The sequence below is a fragment of the Mytilus californianus genome, unplaced genomic scaffold (genome assembly GCF_021869535.1).
Source record: "Mytilus californianus isolate M0D057914Y unplaced genomic scaffold, xbMytCali1.0.p SCAF_7, whole genome shotgun sequence".
Taxonomy (NCBI): Eukaryota; Metazoa; Mollusca; class Bivalvia; order Mytilida; family Mytilidae; genus Mytilus; species Mytilus californianus.
The window spans coordinates 21,480,314-21,504,776 of NW_026262723.1; the positions used below are offsets into that span (position 1 = coordinate 21,480,314).

A 24,463-nucleotide genomic window follows, 5' to 3' on the forward strand; every position below is an offset into this window, starting at 1 on the left:
TGAGTCACCAGTAGGCAGTACAGATGTAAAAAAAAAAAATAAATGTGGATAGTGTCCACATGTGGACACAGATGATGCCCCCACTTGCATATCATATAGTTTTAAAGGGACATAACTGAAGTGGTAAAAGTGACGCTACCCAAATTTGAACTTGATCCTAGTTTTGTGGTAATAAGCATTGTGTGCAAGTCTCATAACATTTGGTTGAGGCTAACTTAAGTAGAGAACAGAAACTAAAATTTCAGCAATTTCTATTTGTAAACACGCAATAAATAATTATAACTCTAGAACGGTTGTGTATAAGTTTTATAACATTTGGAAGTTAGAGAACGGAAACAAAAAAATCAGCAATTTTTATGTTTACAAAGGGACATAACTCAAGAATGGTAAAAGTGTTGCCACCAAATTTCGTACTTAATCTGTATTATGTAGTAATAAGCATTGTGTATTAGTTTCATAACATTTGGTTGAGGCAAACTAAAGTTAGAAAACGGAAACAAAAAATTTGTACTTGATCTTAGTTTTGTGGTAATGAATATTGTGTATAGGTTTCAAAATGTTTGGTTAGGGCAAACTTAAGTTACAGAATGGAAACTAAAAATTTTGCAATCTTTCAATTTATAAAGGGCATAACTCAATAATGATTAAAGTGACACTATCCAAATTCAACTTGATTTGTGTTTTATCAGTGGAAGTCAAAATTAAACATTGCATTGTATAAAGCATTGATTGTAGCTGATTCAACTATAATCATGGACAAAGGAAGATAACTCCAATTAAAAAATTACTTGATATTTAGAAGAAAATAAAAATTTTGAAATTTTTCCATTTCTTAAGGGGCATAACTCTAGAACGGTAAAAGTTACAAAACCAAAATTCAAACTGGATCTGTGTTTTGTGGCAATAAGCATTGTGTATAAGTTTCATAACATTGGTTGAGGCAAACTAAAGTTAGAGAACGGAAATGATAAATTCAGCAATTTTACATTTGTAAAGGGGCATAACTCTAGAATGGTAAAAGTGACGCCACAAAAATTCAAACTTGCTCTGTGTTTTGTGGTAATAAGCATTGTGTACAATTTTCATAACATTTGGTTGAGGCAAACTAAAGTTAGAGAACGGAAACCAATTTTGGGACGTACGTACGTACAGACAAGGGTAAAACTTAATGCCCCCTCCGATACGGCTGGGGCATAATAAAGTGTAACAAAAGAACTTAGCATCATATTGCTGGTAGCGCCAGTAGCATTGTTTGGTGAATTTGTGCTTCTTTTATTTAGTTTGGCTAATGGACAAAAAATGTTTGGTTCAAATCTAAATAAAATGCTTTTATCTCCCTATTACTTACATTGTTCATAGAATGGATACTACTTTGACAATTCCTTGTACATGAGAGTTGTCAGTCAAATCTTTATTTCACAAAGAATGAATTGCATAACAATGAACTGAGCTCAAAGCAAAGCACTTTAATAATAAACTTAGACAATGAGCTCAATCCAGTGATATACTTTGTACTACAGGTCCTTCATGAACATCCTACTGGCCAAAACCATATCTCACAAACATGCCATACTACATGGTTGGATCAGAAGTCCTGAAAAAGACATGAACTTTATTAACATATTTTAAGTATATACACCGGTTAAAACTTTCACAAATTTGTGGTAAAATTATTCAGTATCAAGCAACTATCAATCGCTTCATGCACAAATTGATATAGGTTGAGTACCCCTCTGTCAGAAATAAGAACATACCTCCACCTAATTTTAGTTAACTGATGAAGAAACATTCAAAACTATAAAATGTTATCTAATAGACTAGCTGCAATGAAATCCCAGTTTCCTAAAATGGTACCTAAAACTCAAAAGATTTTAAACTATGCATTTTAAATATTGCAAATATATTGTGCAATAATACTTCTCAAAAATTCGCTATATTTTTCCTCATTTTGTCCGAGACTGTATATTGACCTCTAGATGTCTTTCAATTACATCCAGTTTGGTGTGGGTTGATGTTTGATTGTTGTACATGTTATATATCGACGTGGGATTTGTTTATATAAATTAGGCGTGAAATAATTTTGGTTAACTGAAATCCTTTAACTTACTTCCAAATTATTTGGTTAACTGAAATCATTTAACTTACTTCCAAATTAATGTTAATACTGAGGGAAAAATTTACATTGCTAAATAACCACTTTAAAACACATGCAAACTTTTTGAGAGGAAGGCAAAATGCATGTAACATCTATTAGATCTTTTTTTAAACCATTCTAAACTACTGATAAGTGATAAAGTTTGTTAACTGTTACTTACCTTCAAAAAGGGGGTTGCATTCACTTTACTACATATACATATAAATATAATCAACAATACTGAGTGCAACACCTAGGGTAAATAGAGGATTGTTTTGCAAGAATAGTTGCTGAAATAAGCAGGCAATATTCAAAGTAGAATAAAAAATATTACAGGACTGTGTTTTAAAGTAATAAGCATTGTGCAGGGCTCACGTTACCATGCTACTGGGGCAACAAAGTCGCTTTCCCGGTCGCCACTTCGCTTTGACCGACCTTCAAAAGCGAAATCTAGTCGCCCTGTTGTTTACAATACTCGCTTTCAGTCGCTTTCGTCATCGGCAATATTCAACATTTACCAAGTCGATGAAACAGCAATTTTTCATTTGAAACTCAAAGTAAAGAAATTCAAAGACGTAAACAATTTATTTTCTTTAGGAGGTTAAAGCATTGATTTTAAAGTTGGTTGCATGTTATTTTCATAAAGACAATTTTTTTATCACTTCTGGTACTTGTTACTCAATTGTAGATCATATCATTCTAACTTTCGGCAAAATAAGCTTGTTACTTCATTAGAACGTGATGAAAATAAAGATTTCTTGCTGTTGTGCAATACACTGTGCTGTTGCGCAATACATAGTAAATCTGTCGTCAGACTATAAACAAATAAAGTTCAATTAATTCCCAGTCATATTAGAAATTTATGAAACTGTAAAGGGAGCTTGCAACAATAGATATAAACAATTCACTTAAGTTTCATGAGAATTGCTGACAGCATTTTTGAGCTATATGGCCCAAAACTGGAAAATCACCCCTTTTTTAATGAATAAAACCCCATAACTCAGAAATGTAAAATGTAAAATTTATAAAATTTTAAACGGAGCTTACATCAATATAGATATAAACAATTCACCAAAGTTTCATACGAACTGCTGAAAGCATTTTTGATTTTTGTCCGTAACTGGAAAATCCCCCCTTATCATAAATAAAACCCTGCAACTCAGAAAAGTTAAATGTAAAATCTAAAATATATAAAAATCGAAAGGGAACTCATGTCAATAGATATAAACAATTCACCACAATTTCTTGCAAGTTGGTGAAAGCTTTTATTGTCCGAAAACTGGAAAATCCCCCTTTTTTTAATGAATAAAACCCCATAACTCAGAAACGTAAAATCTAAAATTTATAAAAAACGAAAGGGAGCTCATGTCAATAGATATAAACAATTCACCAAAGTTTTATGCAAATTGGTTAAAGCGGTTTTGAGTAAATGTCCGATATGTTGATGACGGACAACGGTATACCATAGTACGTCCCGTAAACGGGCGTATAAAAATGACAGGGTGTCATACCACACCAAAACCTTCTGAAAGTAACACTAAAGTTGGCAAACAAATTTATTTTTTTTTTCATTGACAACCCTGTATAACCTTGCAGCAGTATCGAGTCTACATGCATTACCTTGTATATTTCTTGTACATTGAACTTAAAAATATGTGGTCATTGTCAAAGTTAGTTATGTCAGTTATAATTTACACATTTACTGAAACATGCCAGAGAAGTGCATGTACAAACTTTTGAATTTAATCTGCAAACTGGGAAAGCCATCCTTTTTTACGAATAAAATCCCACAATTTATTAAATTGAAAGGGAGCTTGCATCAATAGATATATATAAACAATTAACCAAAGTTTCATGACAAATAACAACTGCTTAAAGCATTTTCGAGTTAATGTCCGAAAACATGGAAATCCCCCTTTTTGAATGAATAAAACCCCTTACATTGTAACTGGATAATGTAAATTCTAAAATTCCAAAACAATCTAAAGGGAGCTCACATCAATACATAAATACAATCCCATATAACTCTGAAACGGGAAACCTAAAATTTATAAAATAATCAATTCACAACAGTTTCATGCAAATTGGTGAAAGCGTTGAAGAGTTGGTGAACAAAGCATTTTTAGAGTTAATGGGCATTAACATGAAAATCCCCCTTTTTTTATGAATAAAACCTCACATTTTGAAAATGTATATTATAAATTCCTAAAAATCTAAAAGGGAGCTCACGTCAGTAGATATAATCAATTCACCAGAGTTTCATGCAAATTGGTGATAATATTACTGAGTTAGTGAACAACATGCTAGAAACAGACAGATCAGGGCAGACAGACGGACAAAGGCATACCATAATATTTCTCATGAACAGGTGTATGAAAACTGCAGAGTACCATTCCAGGCCAACACCCTCTGAAGGAAACACGATAAGGGAGCTTCCTTTCCATTTTTATGGGGGGAAAAAGGGGGGGGGGGGGGGGGCTAGGATGAAATTTTTTTTTCCTGCACTTTTTTTGAAGTTCGAGATGTAATCTGTCCTGCCTTTTTATTTTTCACTCTTTTTTTGTCCTGCCTTTTTTTCTATTAGTTTTTCCCGACTTGTTTACATAAATTGTCATCCTGCCTTTTTTTTCATATTGTCTCATCCTGCCTTTTTTTCAAATTTCATCCTAGACCCCCCCCCTAAAAATCAAATGATAGCTCCCTAAGTTAGCAAACAAATCATTTTATTTTTACATTGACAAACCTGTATAACCTTGAAGCAGTATTAAGTTCATGTATTATCCCGCATATTATTACATGTACATTGAACTAAAACAAATTGTGGTCATTGTAAAAATTATAGTTTACAGTTTACTTTTCCAATGCTTTCAATTTAAGATAAGGGCATTTTTGTCATTGGATTTGAGTTTTGTAGTCGGAGATTACTCTAACCTAGAACGACTGTTTTGCGATACCAGCTAGGGCAGTGGGACTTCAGCTGGTCCCATATCAGATAGATGATATTTGCCTGTCCGAAGTGGAGGCGACTGGATTCATGGGAAGCAAATGCTCATTAAATTATGCATGTATCAAAAATTGGGGAAAAATTACACAGAGAGTTGAGTCATTTTATTTCAGACTTAATTCAAATAATGACTAATGCAGAATTACCTTCTAATTCTATAAAAAAAATTCACAACTACTGAACAGGAACAATCATGGTACTTTTTTACCTATGAAACTATACTATGACATCTGTCGATGATCTGATATGCAAAACCTACAAACAGACACAGAAATATCATCAAATAGTGAAATAAAAGATTGATTGCACCTTGTATGGATAGTTCCGACACGTGTTACATGGGGAGCCCGTTTGTTTACAAATAATAATGTCACGTGATCACGCACTGACCGTCACAAATTTTTATCACACAATATTACTGTACTTACACAATTCACAAATGCATAACCCATTTATCTTGCGGACATGCAATGGGAATGTGCACGGTTATCAAAAACTACAAAAATATTGCATGTACAGTTAATGAAGAAGTTATTTCATCAAATAGATAAAGATTTTCACTCATGACACAAATCGACTGGGTGTCATCGCCATCGGGGATAATTGATAAATGGGATTAAATTGACCGCCAAGAAGGTGTAGAGAGCCACCTCTGGAGAACCTTAACATTAATAAGTAATACTCACCAAAATTTCTCTATAAATAACGCTATTTTCTGTTGGAAAATTTCAGAAAGATGCTGATAAACTTATTTGGTGACACAGATTATTTTCTTGTTTTGGCGCGAAATATATTCTTACTCTTAATGCTTGACGTAACAAAATTTGTATAGAATTATATTTAACTAAAGCTCAGCGTAAATATGCAAAAGCATGACAATACATTAATAATAAAATGTGTAAATATTTCTGTAAAAGAACATAATTTTACTTTACCAGTATATTTCACTTAGAATTACATTTGAGCGCAAGAAAATCTCTATGTGAATCGGCTCGGGGTCGAAGTTCAACATTTCAACGGAAATTTTTGCGTGTACTTGCGTTGCTTTAGATCAAGGCCACAGCTTTTCAACCAATCGGGGAATGTTTACTTGGGGCATACATCTATTTTTACTGCAGGTTTCGACATGTTTAAATCGGGATTATAGAAAATTGGAATGTTGTTGGTAGATACAGAACAAAAAATGATGAACACTTTTAGCAAAAGATAAATTGGATCGGGGGTCTGTGAATTCACATTATTTGTACAACTCTCCTTACTCTTGGGAAGCGTGTGCTTTACATCGAGGCTTGCGTTGCTTTACATCGAGGCTTTCGTTGCATTACATCGACGCCATAGTAGTTCAACCAATCGGGGAATGTTTATTTGGGGCATACATCTATTTTTACTGCAGGTTTTGGCATATTTTAATCGAAATTAGAGAAAAATGGAATGATGTGAGGAGATATAAAACAGAAAATGATAAATATTTTTAGCAAAAGATGAATTGGATCGGGGTTCTGTGTATTCAAATTATTTGTACAACTCTCCTTACTGATGGCAAAAAATGGAATTTCCGTGACCTAAATGGTTCGCGAAAATTAATATTTACTATATATATAATAAAATATTAATTTTCGCGAACCATTTAGGTCACAGAAATTCCAAAAAATGGCATCAGTAAGGAGAGTTGTACAAATGATGTGAATACACAGAACCCGGATCCAATTTATCTTTTACTAAAAGTATTCATCATTTTCTGTTTTGTATGTACTAACAACATTTCATTTTTCTACAATTTCGATTAAAATATTATAAAACCTGCAGTTCAATAGGTCACATGCCCCAAATAAACATTCCCCGATTGGTCGAACTACTGTGACCTCGGTGTAAAGCAACACAAGCCTCGATGTAAAGATCACGCTTCCAAAAATAGAGGTATGTCCCAACTTAACATTCCCCGATTGGTTGAATTGCTGCTCGATGTAAAGCAACGGAAGCCTTGATGCAATGAAGAAAAGGGGTTGACAGGATAAACGTAGTCGTTATAAATTTTAACTTCATGGTTCTTCTGCAAGCAAATTTAATAAACAATGATTTTATACAGTTGTGTTATTGTTTTCACCTTACATAGGGCTTTATTTCTGATCTTATTTCTGTGTACACAATTCTGAATCTACATATTTCACCTATATCAATATTAGGTAATCCGTTTGGACGATTCCATATACTATTATGTTTTAGGGTTTTATTGCTTTAGTGTCGAGTTGGTGTATAGTATTGAGGGCTATCTGCGAGAAATAAATCCTTTTTTCTGATAGATTAACTAAATTCAAAGCCAATATAAAAATAGTTAACACATATATTTTATTTAACTGAGTAAATTGATCGGAATGTGAATGATACATAAACCTAAAATTCGTTTTGGTCTATCCCAGTGATGACATTTGCGCGGGAATTTAGTCCATTGACATCGTAATATAATTTACTTTGGATTGTAATTATCTTTAGATGTAATGTTACAGTCAGGATTTAATGTGAAATTATTTGTCTCTTCTTTTATAGTACACGAGTTTGACGTCAGGTTTGTACACATGAAGTCTCTAGTCTAAAAAAAGCCAGTGACAGAACGATAAACAGATAAGCAACTGTCTAGGGCCAAGTAAGGGAGGTGAAAAAGCCAGTATTACGCAGAACGATAAACAGTTACATAGACGGATCCAGGGGGTGGGGAAAATTTGGTTGATTTTATAGGGAAGCAGGGGCGGATCCAGCCTTTTTATAAAAGGGGGGGTTCCCAACTCGGGACAAAGGGTGGGGGGTGTTCCAACTATGTGTCCCCATTCAAATGCATTGATCGTCCAAAAAAGGGGGGGTTCCAACCCTCGGAACCGTCCCCCCGGATCCGCCACTGGGGAAGCATGACGGGAGGGGGCAACCCTTAGGTCAGTCAGCGGCCACCCCCCTTTTATGAAAAGTTGTGGATCCGCCACTGAGATTTATATAAGCAGGTTTTCCTTGTGTAGATACCTTAAAATATCACCAACTGTGACTGAGTACACAATTTGATTCATTTTAGCTCATAAGCTGGGCTCACTCGCTAAAAAGGTTCATTGCGGGCCTGCTCACTGGCTAACATTTTACGATATTCATGACTCGTGTAGAAAAGCCGATAATCTATACATGTGTGTGAGGAGTAGTTATCAAGCTTGCTTTCGTCTGTAAAAACTGTCTTAGGCCAAGTTAGGGAGGTGAAAAAGCCAGTAATAGAACGATAAACAGATGATCAGGTTTTCTTCATATAGATCCCTTAAAATATCCCCCACTGAGGACACAATTTGATTCATTTTAGCTCATTAGCTGCGCTCACTCGCCATAATGGGTTCATTGCGGCTTACTGGCTAATATGTGTAGAAAAGCTGATAACCTATACATACATTTGTACATGTACATTTATATGGTCAGATCATATGTTTTCGTTCGTCATATGAATTTGTACTATGCATGCCTTTTCAATGGAAATTGTGACGACAGTATGCATTCTTAATAGCACGAAAAACGATGAGAAGAGGATACATATGTCAACCAAAATTTTTCAGCAACGTCAAAATATGTGAGGACACCCTATCAAGATCTATTAAGCTTGTGTTCATGTTGCGTTAAAACTGTTTTAGGAAGGTGAAAAATACCAACAATATAACAATAAATAGATAATCGATATTGTAAAATATCAATGTGTTGAAAAGCAAATGGTCTACATATATACTTAAATATGTCAACCATAAAATAAAACTGATTTAATTTACACCACAACTGTTGAAAAAACCTTTATGTTTATATAACTTATCTCATTCTAGTCCATTCCACTGACAGAATCAGACGAGTGTACATTTCATGAACTCTTTAATAACAATAATCATCATGGACTATTCTTTATAGCAATATCTGTTAGCCATTTAGGGGTCTTTTGCATTCAAAGTTTAGTTTTCGTGGGTTTATTTTGCGAAAAAGAACTCAATTTCCAGATCAAAGTTAACATTTTCTTTATATTTTGTTGTGTCAAAATGACCTAATGAATATAAAGGACAGTACCCATATAGACCCAAAAATGGTATATCACATTCTACACATGACATTTTAGCAGGAAAGACTGCCATTGGAGTATATAACTTTTAACCTGTGTATGTATAATTAAAATATGATAATAAAATGCATATCTTTTTCAGGACTTCTGATCGAACCATGTACATGTAGTATGGCATGTTTGTGAGATATGGTTTTGGTAGATAGGATGTTCATGAAGGACCTGTAGTACAAAGTATATCACTGGATTGAGCTCTTTGTCTAAGTGTATTATTAAAGTGCTTTGCTTTGAGCTCAGTTCATTGTTATGCAATTCATTCTTTGTGAAATGAAGATTTGACAGACAACTCTCATGTACAAGGATTTGTCAGGGTAGTATCCATTCTATATACAATGTAAGTAATAAGGAGATAAAAGCATTTTATTATGATTTGAACCAAACATTTTTTGTCCTTTAACCAAATTTTAAAAAAAGAACAAATTTACCTGACAATGCTACACTCGCTACTAGCAATATGATGCTAGGTTGTTTTAATACATCTGTACTGCCTACTGATGACTCGGTCCTGAGTGTAAATGGTCATTCAGTATGTTAAAAAAAAAAAAAAAAAAATTATAAGGCCTATCTGACCTTATTGATTTCTAAAACTATATTTCATTGTACATGTTCAACATTTTTCATTCATTTGTTTATTTCTTAATTTGTGTGAATTAACATTTTTACAGTAAATGTTAATTACTACACTTTCATACCACAACAAATACTGTATTGGTATCACTTATATTTGTATCCATATAACAAAAAAAATTGAAAAGAGAATAATTTTGCAATACCTTTTTCATATTGAATACTATAACTTTTTTGATATTTAGACATATTAAGTAGATTTTCATAATACCCTCTTGACATGCTTGAAATTCTATCAGATTACTTTTGGAGCAGTTATTAGTCTTTGAAGCATGCTCACAAAGGTTTTTTTGTTGATATTGTTTTCATATTGGGCAAAACTTTTTTTTGCTTCGGCCAGCTTTGGAGGAGATGTTATCAAAGAATTGATAAAAAACAACACAGAAGTTTACTTTCTAGCTCATCTAGCCCCAAGCATCATGTCAGGCATTTTCATTACTAAAAACCAATAAATGTCTTCTAATCTGAGAAACAATAACGACATTTTAACAAAATATTTTACTAATGATACTGACAATCCACCACAAAGTAATATAAATAGAACCATACAAATAGTGAGCAAATACATATAAAAAAGATGTGGTATGATTGCCAATGAGACAATTCTCCACAACAGACCAAAATGACACAGAAATTAACAACTAAGGGTCACCGTACAGCCTTCAACAATGAGCAAAGCCCATAACGCATAGTCATTTATGTTATTTATGTACACAAAATAAACGAAAAACAAATATTATGTAACAAATAGACAAAAGACAACCACTGAATTACAACCTCCTGATATCATGTTCTCAGATATCATCTCCCATTTAAAAAAAAATCACATGAAAAAAGGAACCTATTATGTGTTGCTCTCCTAGCTACAAAATTTATCCAAAATCAAAGATGTGGAAAATATTCTATCATAATCATTTGGTCATTAATGCAATTAGTGTCTCTTCCATGCCCTCTTGAACATAAAATCTAAATATTAAATAAACAACACTCCTCATGCTCAGGTTGGTTGTCATCGTGCAACACAGTTAATAACACCATATAGGAAAAACATAGAACTCCTTTTGTCATATAAAACACTGTCAAACATCCAAACATACTATCCACATTCATCTGTGTCCACACTTGTTTTATATATATATAGTAAAAAAGGTACTTGCCCTTGAATAAATTGTTTCTTATTTATGAATGAATGTAAAATGTCTCGTGATTTAACGATAGCTTCAGTAAACATGATATTAGTGTGTTAGAATGGTATTATTTTACGCTATTTAAGTTAAACGGATGCCAAGATGTATTCAATTTAAATTGCGTACTTGTTATCTGTTCAAGTATCAGTTTGTTAATAAAACATATACTCAGATGAATATGAATATGACAAAGTAGTTTAGATGCGCATTGAATAAATTTAGAGGTGGTGGAGCGAAATTGTGACAGGAAGATATGAAGACGTGAATGTATATGAAAGTATATGTATGCACAGTATGTTACGAAAAAATTAAACACTAAAATCATGTCATAATGATGATTAGTTATATACCAATTTACGAGATACATGTACTATTGTCCAAATTTTAATAGTTGGACTGATTCTGAGAAAAATTATAAAGTAAGTTTCTCATAAATCTAAAGAGTGGTTCTTACAATGTCTGTAATTTGTATATTGTTTTGTGATGCATACAATTTAGTGATTCTGACAAATGACAAATGACAAATGTATGTTTTTTTGTTATGTTCAAATGTGTTATTTGAATTATGGTTTGAAGGAAGTGAATAATGAAAATTTATCTTTTTGTCTGTTTGTCTATATTTTTTTATTTGGCTTTCCAGTCATCCGTATGTTACTTGTTTCTTACTTTAATTGGGAGAGATCCAAAAAATACCAAAGGGACATTCAAACTCATTACTCGGGGGAAAAAAACTGACAGTGTCATGTCAAAAACCGGAAAACGACCTAAAGACATACAACAGTATACAAAACACAACGTATAAAACCAAAGACTGAGCAACATGACCCCTCCCCCAACCCCATCCATAATAAACCGAGAGTGATTTCAGGTGCTCTGGAATGGTAAGAAGATCCTACACCACATTTGACATCCGTCATGTTACTCCTATAAAATACGTTGATAAGCTATATCAAGTGATAAGGTTTTACACAATAGCGTTTGGGTAATCGACTCTTATCTAACCCTAAGACTTCATCAAATTCCTAAACCATCGGTATTGTAAATTTTCTAACCCTGAAACTTGATATGTATACCGGTATAAACACCACAGACATAGAAAAATTAAAAAGTACAATGAAAACAACACTTAAAACTAAAGCAAGAGCAACACGAACCCCTTTAAAACAAAACTAGGGGTGATCTCAGGTGCTCCGAAAGGTTATGCAGATCCTGCTCCACATGTGGCACCCGTCGTGTTGCTTATGTAAGTGAAATCCCGGTGATAAGCCTAATTCGAGAGGTCACATTTGGGGAAAAGAGGATGTTTTTGTCTTATAAAACATGTAGTACCTAATAGAACCTGGGATTATTTTTTTAGCTTTGTTTGTAAGATCAAAGCTATTGTGGTTTTAGACACCATTAAACTTGATTCTTAATATGTTTATTCCATGAAGACGTTTTCCGCTTCAAATGCTTAACATTTTATGAAAATTTGTGATTACTTAGATGGATTATTGTGTATTATTATATTTTTTTGGTTTTACCTGTTGTCAATTGTCACGTGATTCAGACAATGTATTTACCGCTAAACTACTTCAATATGTTCTTTGTTGATAAAAAAATAAGTTTGTAAGGTTGTTCGGTGAGCGATGGATTCAGCAAGTATGTGGTAACATGACATATCATTGATATGGTCATTTTTTATACATTTGCTGTTTACAAACTTTTGAATTGTTCGAACAAATAAGGATTTTCTACACAAGGTAAAGACTACCTTAGCTGTATTCGGAAAAACCTTTCAGAATTTTCGGGTCCTCAATGCTCTTCAATTTCGTACTTGATTTGGTCTTTTAATCTTTTTGGATTCGAGCGTAACTGATGAGTCTTTTGAAGCCGAAACGCACGTCTTGCGTACAAAATTTTATATCTGGTATCGTCATCCGTTTGTTATCTATTAATGAATAAATGATACGAAAAATGCTGTAATTTGGTTGCATCTCCTGCAATATGTAACGAAATTGCGACATTTCCACTTGCTATTCGATAGGTTAATGAGGACAGTCACAATTCCACTTGACAACGTAGATTTGAAATTTATTTAACGATATAATAACATACATTGACATGTTTCATATGAAAATATTCTTTTTGACTTTGATTTCATTCTGTAAACGTACGAAAAGCTTGAAAACGTCTGATGCATGCCAGTTGTCTGGTTATGACACAATATTTGTAATGCCCTAAGCGGACTTCCAAATCGAAAACATTTCATCAGGACAAAAAAGATAAACGATTCTCCCAGTTTTTTTTTGTTACCTTGATATGTCTCTTCTTAATCGATTAACGAGATTTGAACATCGGGAAACTGCTGTCGCCTTAATTTACCATAAGACAAACAGGTTTAGCAACTCGTGAAAAATATTTACTCTCGTTATCTAATTTTGATAATAATATTAAACTCACCAAAGGCTAAAGCGAATTCTCACCTGGGACAGTGGTGTTACAGCACAAAATAGGAACATTTTATACAAGGGCAAACACTTTTTTATTTAAAACACAAACACACACACATACGTGAAAAGGGCTTAACTCATCAGATCGATACAAACCGAAAGAAGACCAATACCGGGTCTGGGCCTGCGTCGCTGCATTCAGTTGATTGGGGTAGCATGTATACCGGAGCATAACTGATAATTCCCAGACCAAATATTAAAATCATTCACTGCAATAGGAGCCAAGATTTTTTTCCTTGTACAATGAGTGTTGTAAAATTTCAAACTATCGGAAAACAGGAAGTGGCTACACGGCAGATGTTAAAATTGCTTACTCACTACAACGCAATATTATCATGCTGCAGACCACATATTAAATCATTCCTTTCATAGAAGCCAAGATTCTTGTGCCATGAGTGTTGTCAAATTTCAAACTCTCGATAAACAAGAATTGTCTATACGGCAGATGAAAAAATTGCTTACTCGCTACAACTCATCATAATCAAGCTGCAGACCAAATATAAAATCATTCTCTTTCAAAGAAGCCAAGAAAAACTTTGACGAAAGTTTTCTTTCGGACGGACGGAGTCGAGTGTTACTATATCTGCTTCGGCGACGCAGGTTAAACAACTAACTAAAAAACAAAAGACACAAAGTACAGATCTGAGAGTACTCGCAGTTATTGAAAGCTGTAGTTCAAACCCAATAACAACTAAAAAGAAAATCGTGTTTATAAGCCTGCATTTTCAATTTTAACACTTATATAAAAATAAACTGTTGACACAGAGATATGTCTCGCCTGTCGGCATAAAATTCAGAAAAGAAAATCTAATGGACAGCAACAGTGCTTATTAATTCGCTGGACCATGATCTAGTGGACAGGGCCTGAAAATGGTCAACAAACTGAGACGTACAGACAGTAATGTAACTTTATACAAAATATCGTTGTCTATTGTGAGTAGTTCCTATTAATCTAACTTTAACAGAAAATTTAACATTGAAAATTGCTAATTAATTCAGTCACTGCACCACGTTTTAGTGGGCATGGCCTCAAACTGATATGTACTGATAGTAATGTAACTTTATACAAAATATCAATGATCTATCACAAGTATAGTTCATATCAAACTAACTAAACTCCTCCATCCTTAATTAGGGCCCCGCCGAATGGCGACCGCCCTATAGTGATCAGTCTGTCCGTCCGTCTGTCCGTCCGTCCGTCCGTCCGTCCGTCCGTCCGTCTGTCCGTCTATCCGTCCGTCCGTCCGTCTGTCCGTCCGTCCGTCCATCCGTCCGTAACAAATCGTGTCCGCTATATATCTAGAGAACCGTTATGATTTCAAAGTTTATACTTGACATGTATATTAACCAACACCATAGGGTGTATCATAATATATGTTCAACTTCCTAGGTCAAAGGTTAAGGTCAAAAACTTTGGTTTTAGTTGACAACCCCATGTCCTATAGTAAAGATCGTGTCCGCTCTATATCTTGAGAACCGTTATGATTTCAAAGTTTATACTTGATATGTATATAAACCAACACCAGAAGGTGTGTCATAATTTATGTACAACTTCCTAGGTCAAAGATCAAGGTCAAAAACTTGGGTTTCATTTGACAACCCCATGTCCAATGATAAAGATACAAATTTTTTACCACACATTATTCACAGCGGGGCCCACAGAGATGGCTCCCATCTCAATGATATCTAGTTCTTTCACAAGTCGGTCGTAATGCCCAAACTTGGAGTCTTCTTTCAACAGAAAGCCAAGAGCGCACCCAACAGGACCTACACTGTCTAGTATGTCTGCTCCTTCTTTTAACTAAAAGTGTAGCCTGATCAGCCAAATCGATACAGTGTAGCTGAATTAAAGATTGCAGAAGTATGTTTTGCTCATGTGTGTCCCTGGTTGAACTACAGGTAGAAGTTATTGTATCAGTTTTTTTATATCAACAGAATGAGGTTGTGCAATTATCGTATCTACGCCGTAGTAGTATCGTAGTTAGGTACGTCGTACTAAGGACGGAAAGCGGGTAGTAGCAACTGTACTGTTTTCTTCCTCATCGTAGTATAATCGTATCAATATCGTAGTATATGCGTAATAAAGACGTAGTGAAATCGAAATAGTCGCAGTGAAATCGTAGCAAGGTCGCAGCGAAATCTTTTCCATTGGCCTCCCTATTGCACCACGATTTCCAATACGATGCTTCTACGCCCATCCCGATCTTACTACGTCCTTACTACGACCTTCCTACGGTTCTACTACAACTAGTTTTGGCCACGACTGCACTATGAATGTATTGAGTATGTTCAAAGTTGGTCGTGGACTTCCACGATCATGAAGACCTTGGCACGTCCTGACCACTACGATCTTACTACGACTTCCAAATTTTTTCATAATTTCTGAGGTTGTAGCGGGATCGTGGTCCTAGTGTGATGGGGGTATTAAGCAGAAAGCTTAACAGTAAAAATGCTTATAATTGAATGTGGCTGGACAATGACCTAGGGGCAGGGCCTCGAAATAGTCGTCAAACTGACATGAGCTGGTAGTAATGCAATTTCATACAAAATATCATAGAAAAGGGCAGATATCTGAATATACCTCGAAACCAAAGAACATGTCTAACTTGTAAAACCATATATATAGTAGATGAAAACCACTTTCTCCTCTACTGTCAAAATAATAAAATATTACGTATTAAACTTTTTAATGGCATCGCAATAGATAATCTGATATTTCTAAATCTGTCGATTACTGAAAAACTAGTAGTCCTGCTTATTCCTTCAAATATAAACCAAGTGAGAAAAAAAAAACGGTTCCTTTATAAAACAGTCTTTAGAGCTGAGGACAGGGGACTCTTAGTTATTTTTGCTTGTATATATATTTGCAGATTTAACATTTTTGTGCTGATATTTAGAGTAATTATGAATATAATATGTGTTTTCAGTCGTGTATCACCTTCACTAGTGATCCAATGCATGGATCTGTCGTAAGAGTTGTCACTTGCTTAGACGCATATATATATATATATGTATTCAAATTATTTTATTTTTTGTTGTTGTTATTATTTGTATGTGTCACAAGTATCGTGTCTTACTTATATGACAATAAAGAATTATTAAATTGATCTATCACAAGTAGATCCTATCAAAGTAACTTAAGCAGAAAACTTACCATTGAAAGTTGCTAATTAATTCAATGTCACTGGACCATTTCCAAGGAGGCAGTGACTCAAATAGTCATCAAACTGATATGTACTGAAAGTAATGCCACATCATACAAAATATCATTGATCTATCACAAGTAGATCCTATCAAACTTACTTTAAACAGAAAACTTAACCTTGAAAATTTCTAATTAATTCAAAGTCACTGGACCATGTCATATGGGGCAGGGCCTCAAAATAGTCGTCAAACTGATATGTACTGATAGTAATGCAACTATAGTTTTTTTAATAAAGAAAATATATATAAGACTTTTTTTACACAATACAAACTGATATTGGTTAAAAATTGTAAATTCTGCAAGAATATATGGTAGTCAGTCGATCTATGACCACATCATACAAATATGTAAAAGAGAGAGAATGAATCCAAACCCTTTATGTTACCTTCAACAAACAATTTAACAAACACTTAAATTGCATGTTTCACAAAAAAGAACTAAATCCGCAATCATAGATTACATCTTTTTACGAATCAACAACAATATTTTTTTTTTGTTTAAACCCAGAATTTATAATTTGGTACCAGACGGGCGTTGATTATGATTTATTATATTGCCTTGCAGACGACTTTGTGTTTTGATTATGCTAAGACTGAAATGAAATGCTGTAAACACGTCCCTCGGTCTAAATTAAGACCTAGGTTGTTGAAATCTTACATCGCTGTCTGTCCTTGCTGGAAAAACCCGTTGTTCCTACGGTACTCAATAACGGATACTGTCCAAAACATCTTGGGGAAGAAATACTATAAGCAAACGATGGATTCACCATGGTAATTGAATGCATAACGTTCAAAGCTTCGAGTTACAGGTACATATAGAACAAGCAAATTCTGGGTCAACAACAGAACCAGAACAAGCTGGATCCTGTGCCGTCTTAAGGTTATATTACCCATCAGATAGTAGGTGTGGGATACATATATAGCAACCAATTTCTGGGTCAACAACAGGACCAGAACAAACTGGATCCTGTGCCGTCCTAAGGTTAACATTCTCATCATAAAATTTCTACCCTAGAGCAAACCGCTGTTTGTGTACATGCGTAATTCTTGAAAGGTATAAGCTAGGGTATGGGGATGTTCTCCTGTCATAACTTTTTGTCGTACGCTGACAGGGACCTTCCTAGACAGATCATCACAGGCCTTACTGAACTGAGATGGCGTTTTAAAAGTTATTAATTTACCTGATTAAGTTGATGGGTGATACATTTATCGTAGCCACAGAAAAGAGCTCTGTAAAACGACTAATACTGCACTCTCTGTGCAACTGCTCCTCACATTCGCATCTCCTATAATGCTAGGACGCAAGAGCTCCCTTTGACGCTTGAGCAACAAATAAAGTTATCTATCTCCGATCATCTCCACAGGCATCACTATATTCAACTATATTTAAGTACTATCAAACTGATTTCTTTTTTTTTTAATCGTACAAATTAAAACAACAATGTTAATAAGTTTTGCCTCCGCTGACGTGACTTACTACGCGGTGTCTTGTAGCACGAAAAATAAACTAGATTTGCCATCCACCTACACTAGCAATATTCCATATTCTGTATATTCAAATATTGAATCTGTTATTCCCATCTCTCATTAATGCACTGTTGTGCGTCACCTGTAATATATGTCAAATTATGTATTTAAATGAAATATATCTGGTGATAAGACCAAATTCCACCCTGACACTTTAAACATGTTTAACTATCGAGTCAAAACAACAAAATTCTAAATTAAGATTATTTAAAACAGTAAAAAAAGTCGGATTGATGCAGATAAATTCTATTCCTGAAAATATCTTCTGCTTTTCCAAAACGTTATTGTTGAAAAGAGCATTGTGGGTAAATCAATCACTGAAATTGATAATCTAGTTGAGAACCACAAATAATATAATCTGACAAAGCAGTATAAAGATTATTTAATTCTGCATTCATAATTTTTATAGTTGATGGATCTGACTCTGACCGATGCTAATATACTAAATATGCATGTACACTGTGATGTTTATTGTTGTAATTATCAATTATGTCAATCAATTGTAATTGATTTTTATGCCCTTTATGGGCCCTGTAATTTGGGAAATTAAAATATTTTGTTCTTTCTATTCTATAAAGGACTCCATGGGATGAGCCCAACAGGCAACTTATTCAAAATTCCGATATCATATCCTATCACATGTAACGTTCGAAATGTGTCTTTCCATATGTAATCTGCATGCGGTCATGGGTAAACGTAAAAATGTATATTCGTCACTATTTATATTTCGATGCATCAACCATATTACATTAAATTGTCTTCATTAAAATTGGGGATCTCCTGTTCCAATACCAGTGAGAAATTGACAATTCAACTTTACTTTTTTAGTTTTTGTTTTTTGTAAAGTTTTTCCTAAAACATCCAGGTCTTTATCTTTGGACCAAAATGAAGTGCAGTTTCGTCATATTGTGCACATGCATTTTTTGTTAGATAAATAAATGTGTGTGGGTGTAGTATAGTATAGTATATGTCTCTGGTTAATCAAATCTCTGTATAGTGGAATTAATCAAAGGTAGCCGAACACGTGTTTTTGCTAACTACATGTAATAGTACATGTGGGTGTGTATGTGAAGATGTTTTGATTGGCTGATGAAGTAAGGACGATACAATAATTTTTTTTTTCTCGATTGGATGAATTAAAGCCGCAATGCAGTATCATAACAATAGAATATTGTTATGTTAATAGCACGAAATTTAATTTCGCGCCAAAACAAATTTCTTTCTTCTTCAGTTATTCAACAAAACTTCAGGATACATTCTTGTTAAATGTTTTTACTTATATTGGTTTTTCCATCTATGGTTTTTCGGAGCTCTACATTCGTGCAGCAATGTTCGTTAAGACGTCCCATCCTCCCTCTCATCTTAAAATGAATGTAAACTTTTTTGTAAAATATTAAACTATAGGCTTATATATGTATCTTTTATCTTTGTAGATTGTGATGAACTGTACGTTTAGTTTATTAAAATAAAATTTGGAGCACCTCTTATAGCGAGGTGATCCTTTGTAAAATAGCAAGTGTTTGATTTCTTTATAAAACACTCCAGGAAAACCGGTTTTCGGTTTTAGTTGATAAATGCTTTATGTTCGTTTCAATCTTCAACGAATGAGAATATAATTTTTTTTTTCTTTGACACTGTTGTATACGTGGTAATTCAAGTTCATGGGGTCGGCGTTTTACATTTCCGAAAATTGGCATTACTTATCCGCGAAAAAAATATGACGTTTCCGGGAAAAAAAGTCTACGTTTCCGCTAATAAATACCTTACTTTTTCGGGAAAATAGTTACGATTCCGGAAAAAATAAATTATTACTTTTCCGGGAAAATAATTAAGGAATACTTGTTGAACGAAATCAAAGTAAAAATAAAAATGAATTAAATATCTATTAAGTTAATATTGAATCTGAATCTAGGTCATCATAACATGCAAGTAAAATTCATCATTAAAATGGATTAAAACATATGTTTAAAAGTCAGCACCTAATATATAGACATATAATACAAGAGATTCGCAACTCTAGTAGAGTCTATATAACAGCCAATGAAATGACGTGGCCACCGGAAAGCCGATTAATCCGATGGATTTATGGGTAATAACCCGTATTGTTGTGTAAAAGGTTCTACGCCTCACGATTTTTCTAATGGATAATGCCGATACCTTTCACAGCTAAAGCATGCAAGTATATTTAAAAGTTACAAAAAACTAATTCTAATAATTTGTTATTGATAAAATGTGTTCTAATGATGAGATTAATCAAATACAAACAAAGTTAAAACTCGGCCCATTTTACTTCACCTATTGCCGTAGAAACCATTTGATCTCCCAATTTTTTTCTTAAAACTTGAAAAATATGCTAATAAATATATAATTTTATGGGCCAATAGTACTCCCAAATGTTGTTTCGTGACTGAAAATAAGACTATTTTCGTAAAATTTGAACCAACAATGTGGCGATTTTTTCTGATTGATACCCGAAATTTTTTATTAAACTGGCTAAATATTGAAATTGTTCATGGACAAATTTCCTTAAATCAGTCCTTCTTTTTTGTGCACTATGAAATTTATAGCCTGCATTTTGTTAGACATTTTATTAATTTTTCATTCTGTTTATAGCAAAGTTGTTTATTTTCTCCTATTCTGAAGTCATTGTTTTTTTCTTCTTTTTAGGGTGCCAAAGATGAACGAATGCAGTAAATTTACAAAAGGAGTAAAATATTCCTAGTAAAGGAAACCTTCTGCTGGTCGATATATTATGAATGAGCTTCATATGCATCTGTTGTCGTTTCAGACTACGCTTCTCGTTCAAAACATGAACCTAATTCATTTTTAAATTAAAATCGTATTGAGGACATTTCAATGGTGACTGCAAAAGATATATATATATATATATGTTTGTGGTATATCATCTTTTCCACAAGTTTATTGTTTTCTGTTTGGTATTTAATTAATATTAAGATCCGTTTTGTTAGATCTGGTGATCAATTTATTTGGCAATCGCCAATGGCAGTCAGCAGGGTTTAAGAACATCAGTTGTTCGACCTGTTAGTCAAATGCGTTTTGTTAAAATAGACTTTTTCACTTTTTTTGGTCTTTTGGAAATTGTTGTTTGTGCTGTATTTAGACCCCTCTACCAAGAAATTTGTTTTACATGCACACGTATAAAAATTGCGGTTTTTATCCAACGCAATCATAGGTTTGAACGTTGTTTTCAATTTAGACTTATATATATATATATATATATATATATATATATATATATATATATATGATAATAAAAGATTTTATTTACACCAAGGATTTGTATATGTATACACATAAACAATCTTACTTTTAAATTGCCATCTCTTTACCCCAGAATAAAAAGACAAAAACCGCTACAAATGATTAAAAGACAAAAACCACTACAAATGATTGTCTCGTGGAAACAAGGTTATAAAATACTTTTTAAATAGTGTCTTCCGTGTTGCTTTGATGTATGACCTGTGTTTTTTTATAGATTTTTTGTTGCTTCGAGGACACACATATCCATCTAATGACATCTATGTATGCAGTATTGTCAATTGTTTTTGTTGGTGGGTCTCTCGCTTATGTTTTCGTCCTTTTCACTATCAACAAAGAGTTCGTTATCAGTTTATTCAACTAGAAGTATATCTAAGTCGTAACTATTAAGATTGTCATCCCACGAAATGAAATCGGAATTTTCCATATTGCGTGCACATGAATGAAGCTTTATTCAAATGAGAAATTAATTGTAATTTTCTTAAATATTAATTCTCAATACACACTTCGAACATGAAGAAACCATAAATTTACCGACAATCATTTAAAAAAACAACTCAATGCAAGCCTATATGATAAAACTGTCAACCAACACTTAGAAATCAAACATTTGACAATCCTACAGAAAAAAAAACTCAATGAAAGCCCAATAAATGAGGAATATAAAAATAAATAAAATTTTAATAATTTATAAATATCAAGAATAAAAAACAAAGCCTATCATGATTAACAATTAATTAACAAATAAATTAAGTTTTTTTCCATATTAATTAATTATACATTTTGTGAATTGTATTTTTGGAAAGAGTGTGGACACCTGTGGTGAGACAACTTCTTGTTTACAAGGTGTCAATTAAAACTCATTATTTATAACTTTTTCGTGATTTACCTGGTCATCGAATAATTCAAACCTAATATACATGTCACACTGTGAAATTATGTCTCCGAGACAGGTGTATATTCAATAGAAACCCATTATGTAACTATCAAATAAAATGAACTCTGACACAATTTATCAAGTGTTAATTATTTAATATCAGTTTTTTTTTTATACAATATCAAATTATGTCTCTTTTTTACGGAAGCCGATAAGGGCCATTCAAAAAAAAAATTATGTCGTAATTACGACATAGCATGTCGTAATTTCGACATAACATGTCGTTATAACGACATCGCTATATCGTAATTTCGACATAACATGTCGTTATAACGACATCGCTATGTCGTAATTTCGACATAACATGTCGTTATTACGACATCACTATGTCGTAATAACGACATAGCTATGTCGAAATAACGACATCGCTATATATATATAAAAGAATATGTATTATGATTGCCAAGAGACTTAATGACACAGAAATTAACAACTATAGGTCATCATAATGGCCTCAATAATGAGAAAGGCCCCCGCATAGTCAGCTATAAAAGAGGGACGAAAGATACCAGAGGGAGAGTCCCCGACATGACAGCTGTTTAATAATTTGATTCAAACGAATGAAAATAACGGTTTTAATAATGTACAAACAAAGACCGAAAAACGAATATGTAACACAGCAACAAATGACAACCACTGAATTACAGACTCCTGACCGCTATGTGATAATAACGGCAACCTTATAGTTTAACTTTTCACTTTTTGATGCGATAGGCATTTCAAAATGGTTGTCAGTAAAGGCAAAGTTTGTAGCGGAAACAAATTCATCTTTTTTTTTTTTTTGATTAATGAACACTATATGCAATCAAGCTTAATTAAAGTTATTCACTTGCACCTCAGACTTGCACATACTAAAACTTTATTTATAATCAAGTCAAATGAGACCCAGTTGAATAGGGGAGCAATTCAAGCTCCTTGGAGCCTCTAATTATGTTTGGCATGTACAGATTTGTGTAAATTATGAAGTCCTGCATTTCCATTGCAGGTTCTGAATAAGATGAATTTTAAGCTTTTCCCAATAAATACTATGTTAAACTTTGGACTCATAGTGCTCAGACCCACGGATCTCTGTACCTTCATTTGTACACACTTGAATCTTAATGTACAGTAACTACTGAGGCTTGATGCAAATTATTACTGCATTGCTATTGTTGGTTCTTAATGAGATTCTTCAAGCGTCCTCCCCATTGAAGCCCTATTAAAACTTTGTACCCCAAGTTCTTTTAACCACTGTTCCCCAGGGCAACTATTCCTACAAACTTAAGGGGAGGGTTAGGATTCCGCTAACATGTTTAACCCCGCCACATTCTTTATGTATGTGTATGTCCCAAGTCTTTAATTTACATATTTGTTTTTCGTTTATTTTTGTACATAAAATAGCTAGTTTTTCTCGTTTGAATTGTATTACATTTGTCATTTCGGGGCCTTTTATGGCTGACTATGCGGTATGGGCTGTGATCATTGTTGAAGGCCGTACGGTGACTTTAATTGTAAATTTCTGTGTCATTTGGTTTCTTGTTGAGAGTTGCGTTTTTGAACAAACCAGCGTATCCCAAGGCCTTGATAACCTCTGTAGGCCCCAAATAAGACGAAAAAAAAACATCATAATTGGAGAGAAAACTGAAAAAAATTGTATCTAGCGGCCTATTCTATGTACAAAAATAAACGAAAAACAAATATGTAAATTAAAGACTTGGGACAGACACATACATTAAGAATGTGGCGGGGTTAAACATGTTAGCGGGATCCCAAACCTCCCTCTAAGTTTGTAGGAATAGTTGTCCTGGGGAACAGTGGTTAAAAGAACTTGGGGTACAAAGTTTTAATAGGGCTTCAATGGGGAGGACGCTTGAAGAATCTCATTAAGAACCAACAATAGCAATTCAGTTATAATTTGCTTCAAGCCTCAGTAGTTCATTAAGATTCAAGTGTGTACAAATGAAGGTACA

General features: G+C 33.6%; 1 protein-coding gene across 1 annotated transcript in view; it reads left to right on the top strand.

Annotated features, from left to right (window-relative positions):
- Positions 1-11,678, top strand: part of LOC127709811 (uncharacterized) — a 28,628-nt gene extending 16,950 nt beyond the window's left edge. Inside the window, exon 9 of the mRNA XM_052215466.1 lies at positions 11,038-11,678. The gene's annotated coding sequence lies outside the window, so the exon portion shown is untranslated. The remainder of the gene's footprint in view (positions 1-11,037) is intronic.
- Positions 11,679-24,463: the final 12,785 nt, after the last annotated feature.